Source organism: Pelmatolapia mariae, linkage group LG10_11 (assembly GCF_036321145.2).
Source record: "Pelmatolapia mariae isolate MD_Pm_ZW linkage group LG10_11, Pm_UMD_F_2, whole genome shotgun sequence".
NCBI classification, from domain to species: Eukaryota; Metazoa; Chordata; class Actinopteri; order Cichliformes; family Cichlidae; genus Pelmatolapia; species Pelmatolapia mariae.
The window spans coordinates 45,739,257-45,761,847 of NC_086236.1; the positions used below are offsets into that span (position 1 = coordinate 45,739,257).

General features: G+C 37.2%; 1 long non-coding RNA gene across 1 annotated transcript; it reads left to right on the forward strand.

Moving 5' to 3' along the window:
- Positions 1-272: 272 nt before the first annotated feature.
- Positions 273-6,833, forward strand: LOC134637712 (uncharacterized). The gene is made up of 4 exons (XR_010095164.1): positions 273-571; positions 5,616-5,711; positions 5,972-6,325; positions 6,427-6,833. It is a non-coding gene; the product is annotated as an uncharacterized LOC134637712 (long non-coding RNA).
- Positions 6,834-22,591: the final 15,758 nt, after the last annotated feature.

A 22,591-nucleotide genomic window follows, 5' to 3' on the forward strand; every position in this document is an offset into this window, starting at 1 on the left:
AAATAGCACCTCTGGGGTAGAGAAGTTGCAATTGTGAGTTTGCATATGTGAGATGAAATACACGAGTCTGTATGTGTGTGTGTGTGCGTGTGTGCGCTTGTGTTTTCATGCGTCTCTTGGGGTACCCAGCTGAAGCCAGCTGTATATCACGCAAGTCTCCCTTGTGTAACTTCAAAGTCACAGCATGTTCAGTTCAGGCTATTCATGACACAGTCACCGGAAGGACACATGTGTTTATGGAACCTGGACATACTGCTGTATATATAATGTCGTATACTTACTCTGTACTTCTTTCAAGGATATCATTTCAGCAAGTTTTCTTACCGAGCTATATGGGAGGACTGCAGAGAAATCTCTCTGGCCCTGGACAGAAGAAGCAAACATGCATGCCATGTGTCCTTCACACAACTTGAAACTGAAATAACCATGCTTTGAAAACTGCCGTAGAGAATTTGACTGTCTTCATAGCGCTCTGACTTTGTATTTCAGTTTTGCCTGAAAACCTTTGGACCAACACAACCTGGGAAAGGATAAGATGAACAAAAGAGACTGCAACAGAAAGTGGATAGAGGTAAGAAGATGAGACGTAATCTGTAAAGAAACATAAAACAAAGTTCTCATGTACAGACTACATTCCCACAAATAACAAAAACAAAACAAAACTGCCAAAGTGGTTCTGGACTACTTGCCCACCTTTTGAGGTTGTGGCTTAGGAACTAAAGAAAGAGATCTACTAATTGGAAAGTCAGTTTTTCGATCTCTGGCTCCTCCAACCTGTGAGTCAAATAGTGTTTGAGTGTACTTTAAAACTGATTTTAAAAAATGCTTTGTATGTAGATGTAGAAAAAAAATGTGTGTGAACAGAGGGGGATGGTACTCATCTTTCTAAACAAAAAAACCCAAACACTGTAAATACTAAATACAGCAACTACCTTTCAAAGAGAAATGTAATGTTTGCAAAGATATGTGTTTAACTTTAGGTGTAATACTTACACTTACACTGCTACTCAGACATGATTCAGGATAGGATTATTTTTCACCTCAGAAGTTTGCATAATTATTCAAGATAAACATAATCAAAGTTTTAATTACATTTCCACAAAAACAAGCGCTAAAACTTGGTATATAAATTTGTATAAGAGTTTTCACAGGTTGCTAATGCACAGCACTAAAGTGATAGGGGAAAACAAAGAAGTGTTTTATATAAATTGCAGAAGCCAGGTGCATTGTGGGCGGTCAATTTCCTTATTTAAAATAAAAACAAAACACTGCAGCCTTTCAAAAAACAAAGCCAGTACAGGATATTTTCACTCTATAAAAAATAGGTCCAAATGACATTTCTTTCTTCTTCAACATAAACTTTAAGATTCTCATAAGATGCAGCACATTAACTTGTAACATTAGCAAACTGCAGTTTTACTCACTGTACACAACCTAGCACACGGACCCCCCCACCCCCCACCCTCTGCCTCTCCTTCTGTCTGTTCCTGTGTGACAGAGTCAGTAACACCACAGCAGGAGGTGAAAGGAGGAGAGCTGCAGGCAGGAAGAGAGAGGAGAGGGAAACTGTGCAAAAGTACAGCACAGAATCATGCCTAACATCAGACGGCAGCAATGCAAAAATGTGTGACACTGCAAAAAGAAGGCAAAGGGAAGAAAGAAAAAAAAGTCTGTGTGTGATAGGGTTTAAATCCAATAACTGCATGCATGTATGGATCCGAGTCATTGTTCAAATATTTGAGCCTTTGTGTGTGCGTGTGTGTGTGCATGTGCACTTGCACAATGAATAGGGTGCCAGGCGGCAGCAGCTGGGAATGCCTTCCTCTGTTCTCCTGTCATCAATAAATGATCAGAGTGGGCCATCTGGAGAGAGGGAACCACCAACCACCAGGACCTGGCACTGAACGAATGACACAGAGAAAGAAAAAGAATGTGAGGATAGATCAGTGAACAGTAAGAGTAAGAGAGAGATGGGACAGGAAGGGGGAAGTTAAATTTAAAGAACACTGGGGAGGCAATTAAAAAGATGATGGGAAAAAGACCCTACAATATACTGGTGGAGCTCAAAAGAAAATAGAATATTGTGAAAAGTTGTTTTTTCATGATTTAATTCAAAAAGGCATCATCTCCGATATTCTTTTGTTTAATTTGTTATGATTATGGCTTATAGCTCACGAAAATCAGAAATCAAGCATCTTATGTGATTAGAATATTTCCAAACGGCAATCAAAAAAAGGATTTACTATACAGAAATGTGGAACTTCTGAGTATGCTTTTTATTCTACAGTACTTGATTGAGTTTCCTTTACCATGACTTACTGCATCAGTGCAGTGTGATGCAGAGGCATTCAGCTTGTGGTGTTGCTAAAAGCCAGGTTGCTTTGATAACAGTCTTCAGCTCATCTGTACTTTTGGGCTGAGTATTTCACATCTTACTCTTGTCAGTGCCCTACTATAAATTGTCTGTAGGGTTCAGGTCAGGTGAGTCAGCTTATCAATTAAGCACATTACAATAAAATTCACATGACAATAACATGGTAAGCAAACCATTTGGAAGTAGTTTTGGCACTGTTTGCAGGTGGTAGGTTTAATCAAAAAGGAAAGCGGCATCGCCATAAAGCTTTTCAACAGATGGAATCGTGACCTGATCTCCTGGTAGACAGCTGTGTTGATTTTGGATTTGTTGAAACAGAGTGGACCAACCACCAACAACACCAGTAGATGACCTGGCACAATAAATCCTAACAGACTGCACAAACTTTACACTGGCATTTCAACACCTTACATCTGTGTCTCTCTAGACTCTAGGATCTTGATTTTCAAATGAAATCAAATTTACTCTCATTTGAAACGAGGACTTTGGACCATTAAGCCACAGTTTAGTTCTTTTTTCCTTAGTCCAGCTAAGATACTCTTGACACTGTCTGTGGTTCTGGAGTCTTTTGCCATTACTTTTGCAACACTTGACTGAAAGTGGCTGTGCATGGTGGCTGTTGCTGTATTGCAACCACCTGGGATTCCTCTGGCCCACCAATAACCCCTTCACTTCCTGCCTGCTCAGAGAAACATCCAAGAAGAGCTCAAACTCCACTCCTCAATTATCAGCCAATTTTTTCTACTGTGTACTTTACCCCTGACCATCACTAACCCCCCATTTACTTTCCAGCAGAGCTTCCTGTTCATTCCTGTAGAAAGATACTCACTGGAGCACTTACCTTTTTCAGACTCCTGTTTTTTTTTTTTTCATTCCAAGTAGCTCTTAAAAAATGTTGCTGTTCAAAAGCAAAACGTGCTGTAATGTGACTCGACAAATTTGCACCTAGACAAAAAGAGTAAACTTCGACCACATGTGCCAGAAGAAAAATGCAGTTGTTTGTAGAGATGGAAAGAACTAACACTTTTGCATACTCAGATACTACATTTGACATAATACATACATAATATGACATTTTCAGAGACAGAAAATATGCAAAGAATATGCATAAAATAATTAGCCAATTTAAAGTAATTTTTTAAAAGTATTTATTTTCACATTTTGTTTGTGGCTGGAGTTAAGAGAGTCATGGTCCTGAGTCTTTGACTTAGTATTTTGAGTTTTATACTGGCCTGTTTGTTGGAAAGTTAGAAGATAATGTAAGTTCTTGTTCCTGAATATGTTATGTTCTAGTGCCTCTGAGTTTGTTATTTAAATTTCTTGAATTCTAGTTTCATTATTTTCTCTTATATGTGGTCTCTGAGTCTACCCAGTTGTGTCTCAGTGGCTGTGTGGTCTCTCTGTGTTCTGTCTCATTTTTAGAAAATCTTACTAAATAATATTTAAAAAGCCATGCTATCCAAGCTAACATTTGAATTGGAGGAGAGTTAATAATTAATCACGGAACTGGTGGAAGCAGTATACATTTATCACTCTTTACAGTAGCTTAGTACAGCTCAGTACAGTACAGTATGCTGGAAGAACATGATAAATATTTATAACAATAGATCCTGTTTGTAGGCTTGCATTAGTTCGCATGACTTTCTTTTTCTCACACTCACTGACATTTTTCTAAAATATTCTAATATGCTGAAACTTGTATCAGTTTTTGTTATGTATGTACTACATTTTATTATGAAGTAAGTTATATGTACACTTTTGCCTGCTATAGCCACTGGACTGCCATACTATTATAAGCAGGCCCCTTTTATTTTAACGTAAACCAAAAAAGGAAAATCATTCATTAGGAGTCTTGCTATCAGCCACACAAACTTCTGTGGCCATTTCATTATGTGAGTTATATTTTGAGCATTTATTTAAGAAAGCAATTTAATTCATATCTCATATTAAATCATAATTTATATATGTTACACATTATATGCTATTTAATATTTGTTTTATGTACATTATAGTATTTCTCATAAGCACACATGATAAGACCAGACAAATAATTATATTTTAATATTGTCCCCTACATCATTAGCTTAACATGATAATTTTACAGTAGGCTACCTCTTAGGAATTCATATCTAACATCCCCAAGCAATATGAAGCACTCTCTCTAAATTTGTGTCTGCGTTCTTCTGTGTTTACATGTATGTCTAAATGCAGCCCTAATTTGCATTTGCATGGTCATTTCGGATTTAATTTGCCTCACTGTGTGACTAATTTGTGCTCCAATAAGTAACATATGCCCCAGGCCATATAACCTAGACATTGCATGGTTTTAAATGAGCTTTTATAATCCTTAGAGGCTAGAAATATGTTCAGTGATTAGATATTTGAGTAAACTAACCTATTAAAATTTGGTATAGAAAAGCCAAGTATGTGGTAAGCCACACAGCACACAACAGACTGGTTAATTTTTAATGTTAAAACGTTAAATACTGTAAGCAGAACTGGACATAAAAAAGTAGGTACCATATTCATATTGCCTCTTTTTGGTAGCACTGGTTTGACTTTTCCTTTGTTTAAAACCCTTTTATACTTCAAGTGTTTGTAACACTTTCCAATAAATTTTTACCCATTAGATTTTTTTTAATTTCATTTATTATAATATCACAATTTTTACTATTTTCACTATCGTGTTTACCTTATGATGTGTTATGAAATGCTGTGTTAGTTTTCAGAATATTTTCTGTCTTGGGGCTTATCAAGAAGTTTTTCACAAATATGAGACAACTGTTGTGTTCTTTTTGGTCAGCTATAGTTTTAGCTTCAAAATTCTCCCATTCCCTGTTTTCCAAATCTCTTTTTCGTTACTAAATCATGAACACTGGCCGTTCCAAGTTTCGCCCATTCATGGCTAATGGCTCTCACTTTGGCTTGCTGGAGTCTATGGTTGCTTTCTGAGAGCTTAAATCCTACTTCACTGTGCTCCACAGGTTCTATTCATGTGATTCAACAGGTCTGGTGATAATCAGGGCTGGGTGTTATTAGTGACACTGAACTCAGCTTTCTGTAAGATCTGTTAAGGATGACTTTTGATGGTGACTTCACTACTTCTATTTTCTCAGAAGCTACTCCACATTTGTAAAAATGTGATCAGTACAAGATATTTCTGTCCCATTAAGTATGTTTTAATGTGCTCATTAATTACTTGAGATCCATCCATCCATTCTCTTCTGCTTATTCTTGTCAGGGTCACTCTATGGGAAGAAGCTGGAGTACTTGGAGAGAACCCACGCGAACATGGAGAGAACATGCAGACTCCACACAGAAAGATCCCAGCCTGATGGTGAATTGAACTCAGGACCTTCTTGCTGTGAAGCAACAGTGCTAACCACCATGTTACGATGCTGCTGTAATTACTTGAGATATATATATATATTTTTTTAAAAAAGGCTTGCTATAGGCAGGAGCTTTCTTTTTCTCATGGTCAACAATTGTTCTAATTGTTATTATTGTTACTTGCACAGTACACGTCACAATATCCATCTCCTCAGCTCCCACTTTTTACACTAAAGCATTTTCCCAACTGACTTTCTTTCGTTCCAGAAAACCGTCGTATGTACAAAGAGAAGATGCTTCCTTACAACATACAGTCATATCACCCCACAGCAGGAGAGCTATCTGCGCCCTGTCTGTCACGGACCTGGGTCTGAAGGACCCAGGGTCTTTGAATAAGTATGGACATGTATTTTTGGTGCTGCTGTCCTGTTTCCTTGTGTTTGTGTATAAGTGTGTGTGTGTGTGTGTGGCAGAGCACCTGTTTTTCAGCCCTGGTGGGCATGTCAGCCAGGAGCCTGGCCACACCTGCGGAGGAGAATCACACACACCTGAAGTTGATCAAGCCTCGTCAGGGAGCTATTTAACAGTTTGGCTGAGGGCTCCTCGACGCTGGATTGTTGTGTAAGACTCCACGTTAGTGTCTTAACGTAGGTTTAAATCAGTGTGTGCATACCTGCAGGAGTGTGTGTCTTGATGGCTTCCTCTGGTATTCTTTCCCCCAGGAGGAGTGTGGAAACAGGAGGGCAGCAAGCACGGGGATTGCGAGAACACGGGAGTGGAGAGCACAAAGACATGGATTTTGGGAGAAGACACAACACGGGAGTCAAGGGAGCACACAGGGATTTATTGTTATTTTCCTGCACTGTAAATTAACGCACTGTTGCAGTGAAGAGTCCTGCGTTTTGGGTCCTATTTTCCCCACACCCCCACGACCGTGACACTATTAGTTGGAATGTGCCCTCACTAAATTATTATTAATGTATTTATTATTGATGCTTAAACAATATTGAAGTGATGTGCAAGTCACTTTAACACCCCACTCACACAATGTACATTCTCGAATTTTGAACTGTAAATTTCCAGATTGTTTTATTTAATTTAATTTACTTAATATATATAATTCACTCACTTACTGCACATAATGTCCTCTTTGTATATATGTACTTACTGTATATTTTTTCTCTCTCTTTTTGCACATTCGAGGAGTGTATCAGGACACATTTCACTGCATGTTGTACTTGTATAACTATGCAAATAAAAGATCTTGAATCTTGAATCTTTGATGTTTCAAGCATATTATTTAAGCTGACAGCACATTTAAATAAACCAAAAAAGCTTAAAATTAGTAATCTGTGTTTGCAACTGACATAATTTAAATTAAAAAAAACATTATTACGCTGTGTATTGTACATATATTCTAGTTTCTTGACTTTTGAGGGACTGTTTAGCTTGATGGGGTATGAAGATAGAGTAACAAGCAATAATACTCTATTTTTTCTTTCTGTTTCCTGCTTTCCTTGACTTTTTCATTCTTATATTTGCTGTGCACAGTTTTACTGTTAATTATGATCAAAGAGTTTGTGGTTGTGTATTGTGTGTCCTAACATTAGTCACACTTCAGTGACATGAAGTGTGATCTGCCTGAAGCACAGCAGAGTAAAAAGCAAGGCATACAGACGGAGCAGTGGGGAGGAAGAGGAAGGGAGTAAGGAAAGCGAAAATAGGAAACATGGCAAAGAGCAAAAACAATGTCATCTGTTGCCAGATTTTTCTGTTTAGAATATCTTTCTCTCTCTCCTCACTTTGCATTTCTCTGTGTCTTCCTTGAAACTTTTCAGTTAGACCTTTCACTGCCACCAGGGGGAATTTGAGGTACTGGTGGATGTTGAATGTGTATGGATGTGTGAAGGAAGAATGACAGACAGACAAAAAGAGCTATTAAGAAAAAGAAAGAGGGAACGGGGTGAAGGTTGAAAAATAACTTTCAACCCTGGCCAAAATTGGTCAAACATAAAAAATAAAGTGCTATTTTAAGTACTTTAAGTACAATTTCAAAATGGTATTGTCTTTAAATAATAATAATAAACATTTCAAAACAGTTTTTCTCCTTACAAAAATAAGGCAGAAACATAAAAGGTTATTTGACCAGCTTCACCTTTAAACTCTGAGTAACCTTAGCCAAAATTATTTTGTACATTAGGCTAAAACAGTGTGATCATCAAACATTTTAGTGCAAAAATAACAAACCCAACGGACTCACAATACCTCCATGCTTATTTACAGTCTGTCTCTTTCAGCCAGTTACTTAGACAAACTAGCCTGCTCACAATTTCAGAGCTCAAGGCAGCTCTCTTTTTTGTTACAATATGACCTGCAAGTGAGAACAGTCTCTCACATGGAACAGAAGTGGCAGGACTAATCAAATACTTGTGGGCCAGGACAAACAGCTGTGGGTGGGTCCCTGCTCAACTGGACCACCATTGCAGTGGGCAGTCTGTCTCACTGATGGTGGATTCTGTTCTACAAACTCAGGGTCCTGTTACACAGGGCTTCCTCATCTGAATTAGAGTCTGAAGACAATGACGAGAGGAGAAGGCTCTTTGTCTTTGCTGGCTCCTTTGTGGTGGCATCTTTACACTGTTCCTGCAGCAGGGCCTCAAGGCTGGTCCAAACCTCTTCTCACTCTCCCCTTGCAAGGCACTTTAAATCCTTAAAGCGTGGGGCAAGTACAGTAGCTATCTTGAGCCACTGATGGTTGAGTGTAGCTACACGTTGAGATAGGTCCTTTGTGAAGGGAGCCTTAAATTTCACCGTGTAGTTTGAGTCATCATCAGAGACCTCCATGGTGGGATGCAGGTGGCAGAAAGCAGGTAAAAACACTGAACATGAGACATATGTTTCACCTCCAAGAAGCTTAGTCACAAACCTGTAGTAGACAGAAAGCAATTATTAATCTACATAATAACTGTCAACTATAGGGCTTTTTGAAGAAACAGTATCAATAAGTTAAAAAACAGTTTTATTTACCTGCATGGCTCAAGGACAGTCGCCAGCTTTTGGAGTTTTATCAGCACTGATGAAAAAATGACTTGCTTGTGCTTTTGCCTAAAGCAGCAAAACTAGCCTCTGGATTCTTTAGTAGACGAGGAACCATATCTAATGTTGAATTCCACCGCTAACCTACTAATTTTGGTCCTGAAGCCAGTCATTTCATCAAGTTTGGGCTGCCGACACCTTTTGTTGGTACCCTTTGGTTGGTGCACTTTGCATTTAAATTGATAACGTTGAAGTGCTTTGCGGGTATGCAAACTCCTTTTTGCACAGTTTGCACAAAACTACGCTTTTATCAAGGCTTCCATCAGGTAGTCTTTTGAAATGAAATTTGCCTCAGATCACTCCTAGCAGCACACTTTCGTCTGATTCTTTGTAGCTCTGATGTGTGCATTAGTGTAATCAGTATACCAGGAAATCGTGCATTGACAAAAATTCCCCTTTGCTTGGAATACAAAGTGCTATTAAATGCATTTTTTTTTTCAAATTAATTATTCGCAATTAACGCATTAAATTCCCACCCCTACTGTAAACAAACAATGTAAGATGTTTATGAGGCAGAACTCTGAGATGCAAGGAGAGCTATCGTGTTCTCTTTGGTTTTACAGTGCTTGCCATGATGAAATTCTCTAAGAAAAAGTTATTTTGATGATGAAGAGGAAATTTCTTTTACACCACTATCAGGAACTGTAACTTCAGTAGAGCCCTCTCCTTCTAGACGGTTCTAGTTGTCAAACACATTGTCAGATAATTTATCTTCCCTAACTCTGACATTAGCAGATGTTTTAATCTTGATCTGGTACATATTTATTTTGTGCACCCTGTTTTTTTGGGGGGGGGTTTTTTATATTGCATGTCATATATAAAATGCCAAAGAGCACACCACAGATATTTGTCACTGCCAAATTTCCAACTCTATTGTGTAAATAATTGAAAAATCTTTGGAGATGATTAATCTCTGTAAATATGTTTATTTCCTTTTCACTATGGGGGAAAGAAAAGATTGCCGTTTTTCATCTTTCTACTCATGTCCTTCATCAGAAGTTTATTTCAGTTTTATGTCATTTTGATATCAGTTCTGCACGATACCATCTGTTGAGGTTGACATGCAATGTTCCTTGTAAAATTTTAATAGCCTCTGGAACACTGGTTTTTCAAGCAGAAGCACTTGATTGACTTCAATGCAAAGTTGTGTAAAGGGTAAACTGCATACAGTGTCAGTTTCTGAGAGCTGCAACCGGCCTTCTGTTTAGACACTGACTTGCATTCTTCCTATCAGGCAATGCACAAGTTCCCTGTCAATGTGCCTCACTAAAATGCACTATGGGGTGTTCCTTTATTATTCATTACCCGTGTCCACAAGGTCAAAGTGACTAGAGAGAACTAACTGCAGGAATGTTCCTTTTGTCTATGATTGTTCACACATAACTTTTGATGAGCCCAATCTAGACAAAGCAAGCAGATATGTTGTGCCTCACTGAAACAGTACTGACCTGGCCAACCTTCAGTGACAGTGCTACAGCACACATGGGATCTACTAGGATAAGAGTTCAGGGGTGCTGGCTAGGAGAAAATAATTGGGCATCAGATAGGGCACAATCGAGCCAGGCCAAATTTATCCAAGTAGCAAATAGACAGATAGAAACCAGGCAGTTAGTAAGTACAGTAAGGCCAAAGCACCAGTGACCTGACCAACCTATATGGTGACATGTTTTCACATCCAGAACACACCGCAGGATTTATATATAGGACACTATTTCAGATAGAATTTGTGAATTTCTCTTTAGATGGTCTTGCTTATATGTCTTGGTTTTCACATAGCTTTTTTTAATTGATATGTTTAAACTTGGAACAACAACAACAATAACAACACCAAATCCTAATTGTAAAGGACACATTTTTCCCTGTAGGCTATTATCTCAACTACCACTTCACTAAAATAAACCATCAACTGTTAAGGAAAATTCAGAAAACGCTTGTGCTTCTTTAATTAGCTAACTGATGAATATAGCATTTTTGACAAAGGCGTGAGGTGAACTTTAACACAGCTTCAGAGTATGAAAATGTATAATTACTAAAAGAAAAACCATAAAATTGTAGTTTTTATGTTTTTATTTTCCCTTTTGTTTTACAGGTAAGGTTTTACTGGTATAGTAATTTATTTCAATTCCATGTTTAATCACCATTCCAGTTTACTGCCTATTCAAAAACAGCCAATCCAGTATGTTATGAGCTGTAGAGGATTAATGAAAGTCATTAACAGTCTTCTTATTTAGATTCTGCAAACCAAAGCCAACATGCAAGAATCCCAGCCAAAGCAGCACTGTTTGACCAAGTCTATAAACCAGTAGACATATCCTCACCCTGTTTTCACACTGCAGATCTGTTGGTAATTTTTTAGAGCGACATCTAATATTACATTAGCGACATAACCAGTGTTGGAAGTAACGCGTTACTGTAATTAAATTACTTTTCCACTGAAAAAGTAGAGTAACTAATTACTGTTCATTTTTAGGTATTTTAATTACAGTTACTTACAATGTACTTGCGTTACATTGTAAAAAAATTAAACTCGCTGAATATCATTATTTAATTTCAATAATTTATCTTCTAAACGTAGAAGTAAACTCTGCCGCTTTAACATCGCTGTAGTGCAGGTGCACGTCATTTCGCGCCAGTTTGCTGCATAGTCGTATTCTAAAGCGGAAGATGTCGGACTCGGCTGAAGCGTGTGGCTGTTTTATGAAATGGACATATTCCCGTCTCTTCACTTTTCTGAAACAAGCAGACAAGAATATTACAGTAATATGTAAGCTATGTCCTGGGGAGAAAAAACTATCGGCTGCTGTTAATAGCACGAGTAATCTACTGAAGCGCCTGACACCAGAGCATAGACGAACACTTCTGAGTGATCCTTGTTCATCATCCATGGATAACGGCAACTCCTGCTAAGCAGACAAAACTTGATTTTACTTCAGCAGCACAGAAAGCGTCTGAAGGTGAGCTTAAAAAATGATTGCAGGCTACATTGTGGAAGAGATGCTACCGCTGCGTACTGTAGAGCAGTGGTCCCCAACCCCCGGGCCACGGACCGGTACCGGTCCGTGAGTCATTTGGTACCGGGCTGCGAGAGTTGAGACTCGGGTGTGAAATGTATGGTTTTCAGGGTTTTGATCGGTTTTTAGCGTTATTTTGTTATCGTTTTTTTTCGTTAACTCGGTTTTCCTGGGTCTTTTCACGTGTGTTATGAATAAATCTTCTTTTTTTCGGTACCGGTACTAGTTTTATTTTGTTGTATTTATCCGCGACACCTTAAAGGCCAGTCCGTGAAAATATTGTCGGGCACAAACCGGTCCGTGGCGCAAAAAAGGTTGGGGACCGCTGCTGCAGAGTCTCCGTCTTTAAAAAAAATTATTTATTATTTAAAGAGTTTAATTTCTATTGTTTGTCCACTCAAGATTTACAGGGATTTTAAGAAGTATTTAGTTTAATTACTTATTTAGTAATTAAGTTACTCTTCTGACACAGTAATTAGATAAGTATTTTAAATACAATATTGACTAAGTAATTAGTAATTAATTACTTTTTTAAAGTAACTTACCCAACACTGGACATAACCTCTGTCACACGTTTCCTACAGGAGTATAAAAACCATTTGATGGAAAGACACTTACAAACCATATATAATCATATATAATCTTACTTACTCTGCTGAATTGTTTCTTTTATGTATTTATTTTTGTAATTTTCTTTTAAATATTGTTATATGGTTTATTTGCTGTAGAAGAGAAGTCTACTATAAATCAAATGCCTCTGATCCATTTAATTTGAAAAGGTAACACTGTTTTTTTTTAATGATAACAAAAACAAATGAATAAAATTAAATGGGATAGAATTTTAAAAAGATGGCTTGGCCAACAGGGGAAAACAAACAAACTTTCTGACCTATACTGTTTTGACTTGAATACCATTTGTGTTAAATTGTCTGGTTCTAATGTACAGCTTTTCTCTTATACCTGAAGACTTTATACAACATGCCTCATTCGCCCAAGCACTTTTTATGCTTAAGGTTCTATCTCACATTCACACTCCAGTCCATCTGAGAGGAACTTGGAGTTAGTATCTTGCCCAAGGATATTGGCACACAAACTGGAACAGCCTGGGATCAAACCACCAACCTTTTGATTAGTAATTCAGCTGCTCAACTTCCTGAGCTACAGCCACTGATGAAGAGTCCCTCATGATGCATCTTTACTACAGTACATAGATGATATAAACAATAATTAGGCATTAACCATTTGAATCTTAACTCTTAATAGCTTTTCCTTTCCTTTCTTGGCCTTAAAAAAAAGTTCTTTATACTAGGGCTGGGCCATATTATACCATTCACGGTAATACCGGTATAATGCTAGGCAGCGATAAGAAAATAAAATATCGCGATAAAATATGGGTAAAACGCACATGCGCAGTGCCTTTGCTTTCATACGCACATGGCCGAAAAGCATGGCGGCAACGGAGAATGAGAAGGGGGAAAGCGGATCGTTGAGTGAAACGGATGAACCAGAATTGGTTTGTAAAAATGGTGCAACTTCAGTGATGTGGAACTGGTTTGATGTTTGTCCGTCAGATACCCACCAAAGCACATTTTTTTGTAGAACATGCAAGCGGGCCGTCGTTATTACTGTATTTGTGGGACTAAGGTGCTCGTAAATCTGGGAGTAATCTGCGTCCAAAACTCCGTCCGCTTCAGGTCCCAAAGTCAAACGAACACTGCAGCACATTGAGAGATAAAAACTGTCTAAATTCTTTAATAAAACAATCAGCATTGCTGCTTTACCAGGTGTAACAATTAAGTTTAAGTTCCAGGCATCCATGAAAACAGAATTTATTACATTTAACCGAGTTAGAAGTTAGCAGGAAGTTAGCTCTAATTTCACTAGCTACCTAAGCATGATATACCATGTTCTGACTGAGAGATTTCTGAAAAAATTAAAACGTGCATCTCTGCTATCACTTCCAACATAAATGAAGACAGAAAACTAAACAGCAGTGACGTTTGAAGGATTACTGAAGTTGGGCTAGCTGGTATATAATGATGTGCTACGTGATCGCTAGCGACACAGCTATGTTAGCAGAACATAAACAGTGAAGCTGCAGGATGGACGCTAAAACTTTTCCACTCGATAAAAGTTAACGTGAGGGTTCCTGATGGTTAGGGACAAATGCAATCACATGGCAGGATGCTGTAAATGGACCAAACTTCAGTCAGGAGAACAAATGAGATAATCCATCCACAATACGAGGTAAGTCATTAATATACTGCAACAACATGGGAATAGAGCAGCTGTGACAGAATACAGCATTAATGAATCAATGGTACAGAATTGGAGGAAGCAAGAAGAATGAGTTGAATAAAGTTTGATTTATCTGACTGCTTTGTTTCGCTTAATGTGCCTTATAATCCCGTGCACCTTATGATCTGAAAAATAAGTATTTGACTTTTTTATTTGGGACACTGTAGTTTAATGTTGCAAAGGACCTCTTTTTAACTTTAGTGGATATTATACATGGTTATGCTCAGGATATGTCAGCCCATTTCTACTGGAAATGCCCTTTGGCTAAACTTTCAGCAAGGAATTTGGATTTGCACTGTTAAATTTTTATATAGCTTTAATGCACATAAAAAACCGCTGCTTGTTTAAGTGAAAATAAATGGATAGGTTTTTTGTGCTAGTAAAATTGTGGAGTTGTATTTTGTATTTTGTCTCGCATCAATTATATCGTCAGTTACATCGTTATGGCAAATTTTCAAATATATATCGTGATAAATATTTTTGGCCATATCGCCCTGCCCTACTTTAAACTACTCAGCACCTTGACTGAAAATGCTTGTGACTGGCCAACCATTTTCTAAAACTTAAAAACAGAGTAAGCATGAGGTATAAGATTTTAGCTAACTTCAGATGACTTGAATGGCAGTAAGCTGAAAGGCTATTATGAACTGTTTGTCCAGTGATGCTAAAACATTGTTGCTTACCCTGGGTTTAGTGTCCTTCTGAAGAGCACACATAAATATAATGTAGCCATGGGGATTTGGGCTAGAACTGAGCCAGTGTATGCGTGACTCTGTATGTGTTAGCTTAGTCTATGTGCATTTTTGACCCCAGGGAGCCTGGTTCAGACCAAATTACCTGTCAGGGGTTGACATCACCTACCCCCCAACCAATCATACACAGAGGACAACTGGGCTCTGCTCCAAGGCTTCAGAGATCTGTCACCTCAACTAGCTTTGCATTCTCTCCCCATCTTTCTTTCTTTCTTTCTTTCTTTCTTTCTTTCTTTCTTTCTTTCTTTCTTTCTTATACTCCTATCTCCAGCTCCTACACAAAATTAAAAATGAATATGGTATCCATAAAAAATTCTTATTTTATGTGTAATCTGGAATCAAATCACAGGAAGAATTTACCAAATCTGCATTTGGGGTGCTACTTTTGAACTCCCTGATTGTATTATTGCTTTGCCAAATTAGGTACAACTCACAATTTATGGCTAACTGTTATTTATTCTCTTCACATGTGAGTTATTTCTGTAAGATTCTGATATTGAAGTTTTCACTCCCAGGGTGCCTTTATAGCAACATTGTTTAATCTAACTACAGCTAATGCAGTGCTTCTTTAGCAAGAGACAGCAAACGAAGGTCAGCAACTTAGAAATGAAACTTCAAACTGAAGCAGATAAGCAGATAATTTCTATACACAGTAAATACACAGTGCTCACCAGAGAGTGAGAGCATAATAGTCTGAACTAACCTGTCAGATTGGGCTGCAGTTGTCAAAATAGCAGTTGGAGGCATTGGAATGAAGGTCACTGATTTCGAAGTAGACTTCCTACAGGGATTGACCTGACTGACTACTGACTGCACAAACAAAATGTGATGTGTATAATGTATTTTTAACACCATGGACCAAAGCTAGACATAACTAGTACTGATTATTATAATGAAAAAAAAGTTTTGCTTAAATGTGACTATCAGGCAATGTTTAGATAATCGATTTTCTGTTTATAATAGCCAATATTTAGAAATGACTCTGTGTAATGGATGCCTAAGACTCCAGAGCAAATATTTATTAGTAAAAAAAAAAAATCTAACAATTATTACACCAAGCAGTACTATCAGAAAGGGATTTGTGTCATCCCAAATTAATTCTTCAAACAGCTGCAACCACACAGAACTGCTGTCATCCACAGCATAAATATTTACTCTTGTATGGCCCATCTCCTCAACTGACATTAATCAGTCAGTCTGGAATTACAGGGAGAGACAGAAACTAGGCTAAACTTGAAAAATAACTAGCTATATAACAATGTTTTAATCATTCTGCCACGTACCATGAAAGAACAGATCAATGTAAAAGTGGGATTACTAAGAGTGTAATTATTATTACTATTATTATTATTGTTGTTGTTGTTATTATATCATTATATATATATATATTATTATTATTATTATTATATTACTGATTTTATATTGTATTTATTCAACCATTTATTCATTAATGTGATACAAGTTAAATCATAGGCAGAAACTTGCATAGCTTTCAAACGAAGTGTTTCTGTTGGTGTCCCCACAACTGGAAAACAATTCAAGAATCCACCCTGGAAACCTGACCTGAGCTGTATCCCACATTTAACCTATATTAGAATAAAGCTGGAGCCTTCATAACATAAAAACAGACTATATCTATGCCCTTGATGCAAGAGCACAATAAAATATTTAATCTTATATCAGCTTGTTATTATTAAACAAGTTTTCATTTAGTCATGTTTGTTTAAGCATGAGTCAGAATGTCAATGGAATATGCAATAGCTTGTAGACAAAAGAAGCTCCACTTCAATGAAAACAGCACCCCGAAAAAACCTTAATGAAGTCCAAAATGTATAAAACGTGTTCAAAAATTGTAAAAGGTTCAAACTTTGAACTTTTTTTTGCATCACTACTGATACTGTTTGATAAATCAACTTCTACATGTACACAGAAACGTATCATCTGCTTTATTAAACTGCTTTTTCGTGTGTAATGACACTCCTGTACCATGCTAAAGAGCTTCTTTCATGACCTGCAACCTACAGCCAGTTTTGCAATACATCAGATTTTCTACTGTTTTACACTCCAGTCATGCACCACAGACCCAACAACATGTAAATCTTTCCTTATGTAACTGATTTTTGACTGCTGACGAGGCCTAAAATAAGTTATCTCAGTGGAGCATATAAGACTATGATGACCTGATTGTCTACTGATCATCTGGGTGTTTTGACTCAAGATACAATAGATGACAATGACAACCTAGCTGCTCAATCTCCTGAACATTTTTTCTGAACAGCAGCAAACTAATCATAGCTTTTTGCTCGAGAGCACATTTCCAATAAGTCAACAGGAGGTAAGTGCAAAATTATTTAATTTTTGTATGTTTTTGATTTTTTGCAGTCTTAAAGAGCCTGTGTTATTTTTATTATCATGTATTTTTATTATTTATCTTATTAATTGTATTTTTTTTCAACATGTAAGTTGACATGTAAGGACTCAAAAGGGAAAAGGAAAATGCTCATCCACCAAAGGATTCATTACATTGTCAACTCAAACCCAATTTGCAAGGAAGTACAGCAGGTTTTAAAGTTATTTAGTGATGCTGTCAGGCAATTTATTCCTACTTTGTCCAATATACATGAAGATTTCTCTGTCTTGAGCTCCATGTTGTAAAGAACATATGTGGGAAGATATGGGAAGATCCACCCTTTCAAGCAGAGTAGAATTAAAGCACTGTCTAAGATTGACTAGCTGTCACCAGACATTGATTTCCTCTCGCCTACTTACTTACTTCATAGAAATAAACCAAGGGTAAATCCCATGGTACCACATACTTTCTGCATGGTCAGATGGATGCACTTATGCAGTATATTTTTCTTTTTTCATCTTCAGATGTAAAAACCATGTTTCAGTAAGTAACTTTGGAACATAGGCCCAGTGTGTGTGTGTGTGTGTGTGTGTGTGTGTGTGTGTGTGTGTGTTTAGGAGGGTTCTCACTAGTATAAACAAACAGCTGCACGGCAGGTAATAAGAGAACAGTTAAAAGTTTAATATTAAAATGTCGTCAAGACAAGGTACACGCTTCTGAATTAAGGTGTTGTGGTATTTATGGGCTGATTGGTGATCATTATTGTTATGATTGCAGCGGTTAATCGGCTCTCTAAAAGAATAATGAGATGATGCTTGTTAGCAAGCCAAACACCTGCAAGGGCAGACATTGTGCATGTGTGTGTAGGTGTGATGTGTGTATGATTGGATATGGTCCAAATGGAGTACAAATAGCTGCAGTTGTTGCCACTTTAATAAGAGAACCTGGCATACACAACTCTCCATTCATCACTCTCAACACAGAGTTGAAAAACATTTCTGTGGTGTAGTCACTGCTTCTCCAGTGTGTTTTCTGGCTTTATTTTTTCTGTAATTTGCAGTTTGTCCCTTTTGCAATACTCACTCTACCCCCCCACCACACACACACACAAGCCTGTTCAGCTATCTTAGTGAGGACCTTCATTGACATAATGGTTTCACTAGCCCCTTACCCTAACCCTAACCATTAAAAATGAATCCCTAACCCTTACCCTAAACCTAACCATAACCTAATTGTAACCCTGACACTAAAACCACATTTTGAGCCTCAAAAAGGCCTTCAAATTTGTGAGGACCGGTGTGTGTGTCCTCACAAGTGACTGTTGGTTCTCACAAGTATAGTAGAATGCAGATATCGGTCCTCACAAAGATAGCTAGACAGGAACACATACACACACACACCACCTTTTTTTCTTCATTAAGTCCAAGAGTCTAGTGAACAAAACTACATGATTAGACAAACAGGCAAACAAACAAAGGCCCTATCAAATTCTGAGTTTCTTTTACAACCCTGCATATAATTAATTTAAGAGCTGTAAAATGAAAATCATATCTAGCCAGTCTTTCCAGTTTTCTATCAAGTCAGATTTTTAAATAAATGTTTTTAAAGATTAATTACATTGGCACTAGTTTATTCGTACAATACATTATTATTGTTGTGCCCTTATGCATCAACATATATACGACTGAGGAAATATGAGTAGTACCTTTAGGCTTATGTTAACACAAACTTTGAAAGTGCGTAGAATGACAAAGTGTAATGTAGGAAGAGGAAGACAGAAACAGTAGATAAAGAGGAGAAGTGCAACAGAATTTTCACTGTTGTTGCAACTCAGCAGGGGAGCAATATTTTTTCCTGCTAGTGTGAATCCAGTTAACGAATAAATATTACATAAAGTAGTTTGGGGTTTTGTATGTGTGTGTGTGTTTGCAGAATATGTGCATGTGCAATAAGGGTGATTTGTGGGTTTTGGTGAAGACATATTCATGCATTTAGAATAACAATGTCACATCAAATAGAAATCTATCATTGTCAGTATTTTAGCTGCAGAGCCTCTGTCTTTGGACACATTACATTGTGTCCAATATATCCTGATACACATAGACCATTCTAGTTATTCTCAACTTATAGACAAAACCTATAACAAATGCAAGCTTTGTCAGAAAAAAAAATCTAAGAAACATAATCAGGTATTAAGTATGGAATCAGTGTGAGAAGGCTGCACAGTCCAGCTATATGCTATAATTTCCTCTGTTGCTGCACAGTCAAATTGCTTTTGTGCAGGGAAAATAAAGAAACAAAAAATAAAATCTTTTCTTTAATTTGGCGCTTCGCTAGTTCTGCAATAAACACCCAGTTTTTGTCTTACCTTACAAAAAATTAATAAAGATTTCTAGAAAGTATGGAATATGTGAACAAGCCTGTCTTTAAAATATTAAAAGCTGTTCGTATGACAAACTTTGCAGAAATAGCAAAATGCCAAAGTTTAAAGAAAAGATTTTTTGTTTTGTTTTGTTTTGTTTTGTTTCATTCAGTGGCATCTTTAGGTCCTTGGCACTTGGTGCCTGACACCTCACTTTCCCTGATAGTTTGGACTTTCACATCACACTTCGCCCTAGCTAATCCTGTCTGCCTGTCTGTGTCTCATACTTGTATTGACAGAAGTAGCTCTAAGCTTTTACAAACAAAAATGTTGGCAGTTAAAGCACTTCCACTGTAGTTTCTTGTGAAATAGCGCAGGTTTTGCCTACAACTAATTATCCAGTTTTAGGTGGTTTCCCTCATTCACTAAAAGATAAACCATTTCAATATAATCAGGTTACATTATCTGTAAGATGCTGGGTAGCTTTAAATCATCTGAATATCTTTTCAAGATATACACTAAGATGAACTATAATACCCTGCCATTTGATTGGACTATTGCTGGCACATAGTTTCCTAAGGAAAGCCCCATGTCCACATTGCTTCCTAGTAAACATCAAACTAGATTAGGGGCAATGCAGAGGGACAGTGGAGGATGAATGGTTGGTTAGATATGCATCATGGGTTGAGGGAGGCAGACCCCTGCTGGTTGGCCTTGGCTGCCGTAACCTTTAATTACAGCTACACTGACAGGATTCCAGATGTCTCAACTAAAGATACACAATCTCATACTGGATTTTTCTTGCACTAAACTGATTTAAGGATGCTTTGGTTATATGACATTTGCAATTTAATTGGCCATGTATTAAATGCTTTCTTTTAATACCTGATATTCATCTAGCTATTAGAAGATCTTATTTAAAAATTCAAAGTCAATACAACCGGAACCCATTTACTCAGTGTGATAAATTAAGACAAAATATGTTCTTGTAGTGATTTTAAAAGTTAGGTGGTACTGTGTTTTTTTTTTGTCATCGTCCTGGGTCGTGTGACCCAATGTTTTGAGTTTCCTTGTATTTTTATATAGTTTATTTTTAAGTTCATCTTGTCATGAACTTTTCATGAATCATATGAGGCTTATATGATTTACTCATGAAAGTGGCCACTTTCTCATTACTTTCATATATTGTTTTAGTAAGTATCCAAAACATACAAGTTTCATTTATATAAATTTTCAAGGGATCTTATATCTGTTTTCACCCTTGTATGCTTTTCATACAAGTTTCACACAGGACAGATACAAACTTTATAAGATTTATATATATCTTTTCCATATGGGCTAGGTTGCTCAGTTGTAGTTTTTTGTTTATTAGATCCCTTTGTGTTATCACCCCCTGTGTTTAAGTCTCTCTTGTTGGTTTGTGTGTCTAAACCTGTCATGTTTCATGTTTGCTCGTTTCATTTTGTCAAGCTTGTGTCATGTCGGCGTCTCGTTATGTTTCCTGTTTTGTTTTGAAAGTCTTGTTCTATGTTCATTGTACTTAGGGTTACTTTTCATCATTGTCATGATGTTCATTTGGGTCAGCTGTTTCCTCATGTGCTTCCACTTCCCCTGATCACCTCCTGTGTGTATTTAGTCTGCCATAGTCATAGTGTTCATAGTGTGTTCATAGTATTCATAGCAAAGTGTTCTTAGTCCTCGTCTTCCTAGTTATCACAGTTGAGTCACAGTTTTCTTAGTGTACAGTTTTCCCAGTTTTCCCAGTTTAGGTTCTAGTTTAATTTCGCCACTGTCCTTGCTGCTTTGTTTTTGTCTCCTTGTATTAGCCATAATAATGGCTCGCCATTTGTTTCAAGTTCAATACCATCTCCTTGCCTGTGTCTGCTCCTGGGTCCTCATCAGTTACCAAACATGGTTGCAAACTGTGACAGTTTTTGAATCCCATAATTTTCTTGTTGTACATATAAAACATTTCTCTAACCTTCTCTAATGAAGTTTTCTCTAGCAATTTCTTAATTTGATTGTTTACAAATTTGCACAATTTTTTTGGACAAGGTAATGTGTTTAGCAACAATATCTAAGATGCATAAGTTTTAAGCTAAAATTAATCATAAGATATACTTTTGTGATCTTTTGCCCTGTGGAATTTTTCCCCCTCTGCAGGATTAATACAAAAATTTGGAACCTCTAAAAGCCCCTAATTTATATAAACATTTGTGTTGCTTTTACATGAGCGGAATGTTCTAAGAAAAAGCTCAGAGTAATTGATGTTATTACCAGGCATCTCCTGTCATTGCCTCACTAAATGCACAGGGACAGAGACTCACCTAAATGGCAGAGAGGAGCAGTGACCTCAGGAAAGGTGGAAGTAAACACTGGAGGGTACTTTGATAACGGTATGCATTTGTTCCCTTGAATCAAATACAAATGTGAATAGGCACAGAGAAGGAATGCAGTAAAGAAGTGGGGAAAAAAGGAACTAGAGAAAGGCACAGGGGAGAAATAGAGAGGAAACGCTAATGAGATAGAAGAGAGCAATCATTTCTTCAAGTGATTGCATAGATGAGGGATAATTTATTATGAATGTGGGCTTAACTTCCTTTGACTTGGATGCATTAGCTTTGCCCCACAAGTGTTTCTCAATAGATCGCTAGAATCGCAATTTAGTCCCCCAGTATTATGCAAATGGCACTGCTGGCCAGCTCCTAATTCATAGATTGCACTCAATGGCCCCTCGCCAAACCATTGTCCCATAATTAATGACTCATTCCCAGTTTTCCCCTCTGTATGGTTCTTGCTATTTACAGCTTAAACCTCAGAAAACCTAAGCAGAAAAAGAGTAAAGACAAAAACAAAATGGATTTACAGCAATCAAACTATCAAAATGAATAACCACTTTTAAATGTATAAATGGCACATAAAATGTATTAAATGATAAATGATAATGGACATAACATAAAATGTACTGATTGCTATAGAAATTAATAGTGTTAAAATGTCACTTATTTAAATGCAATG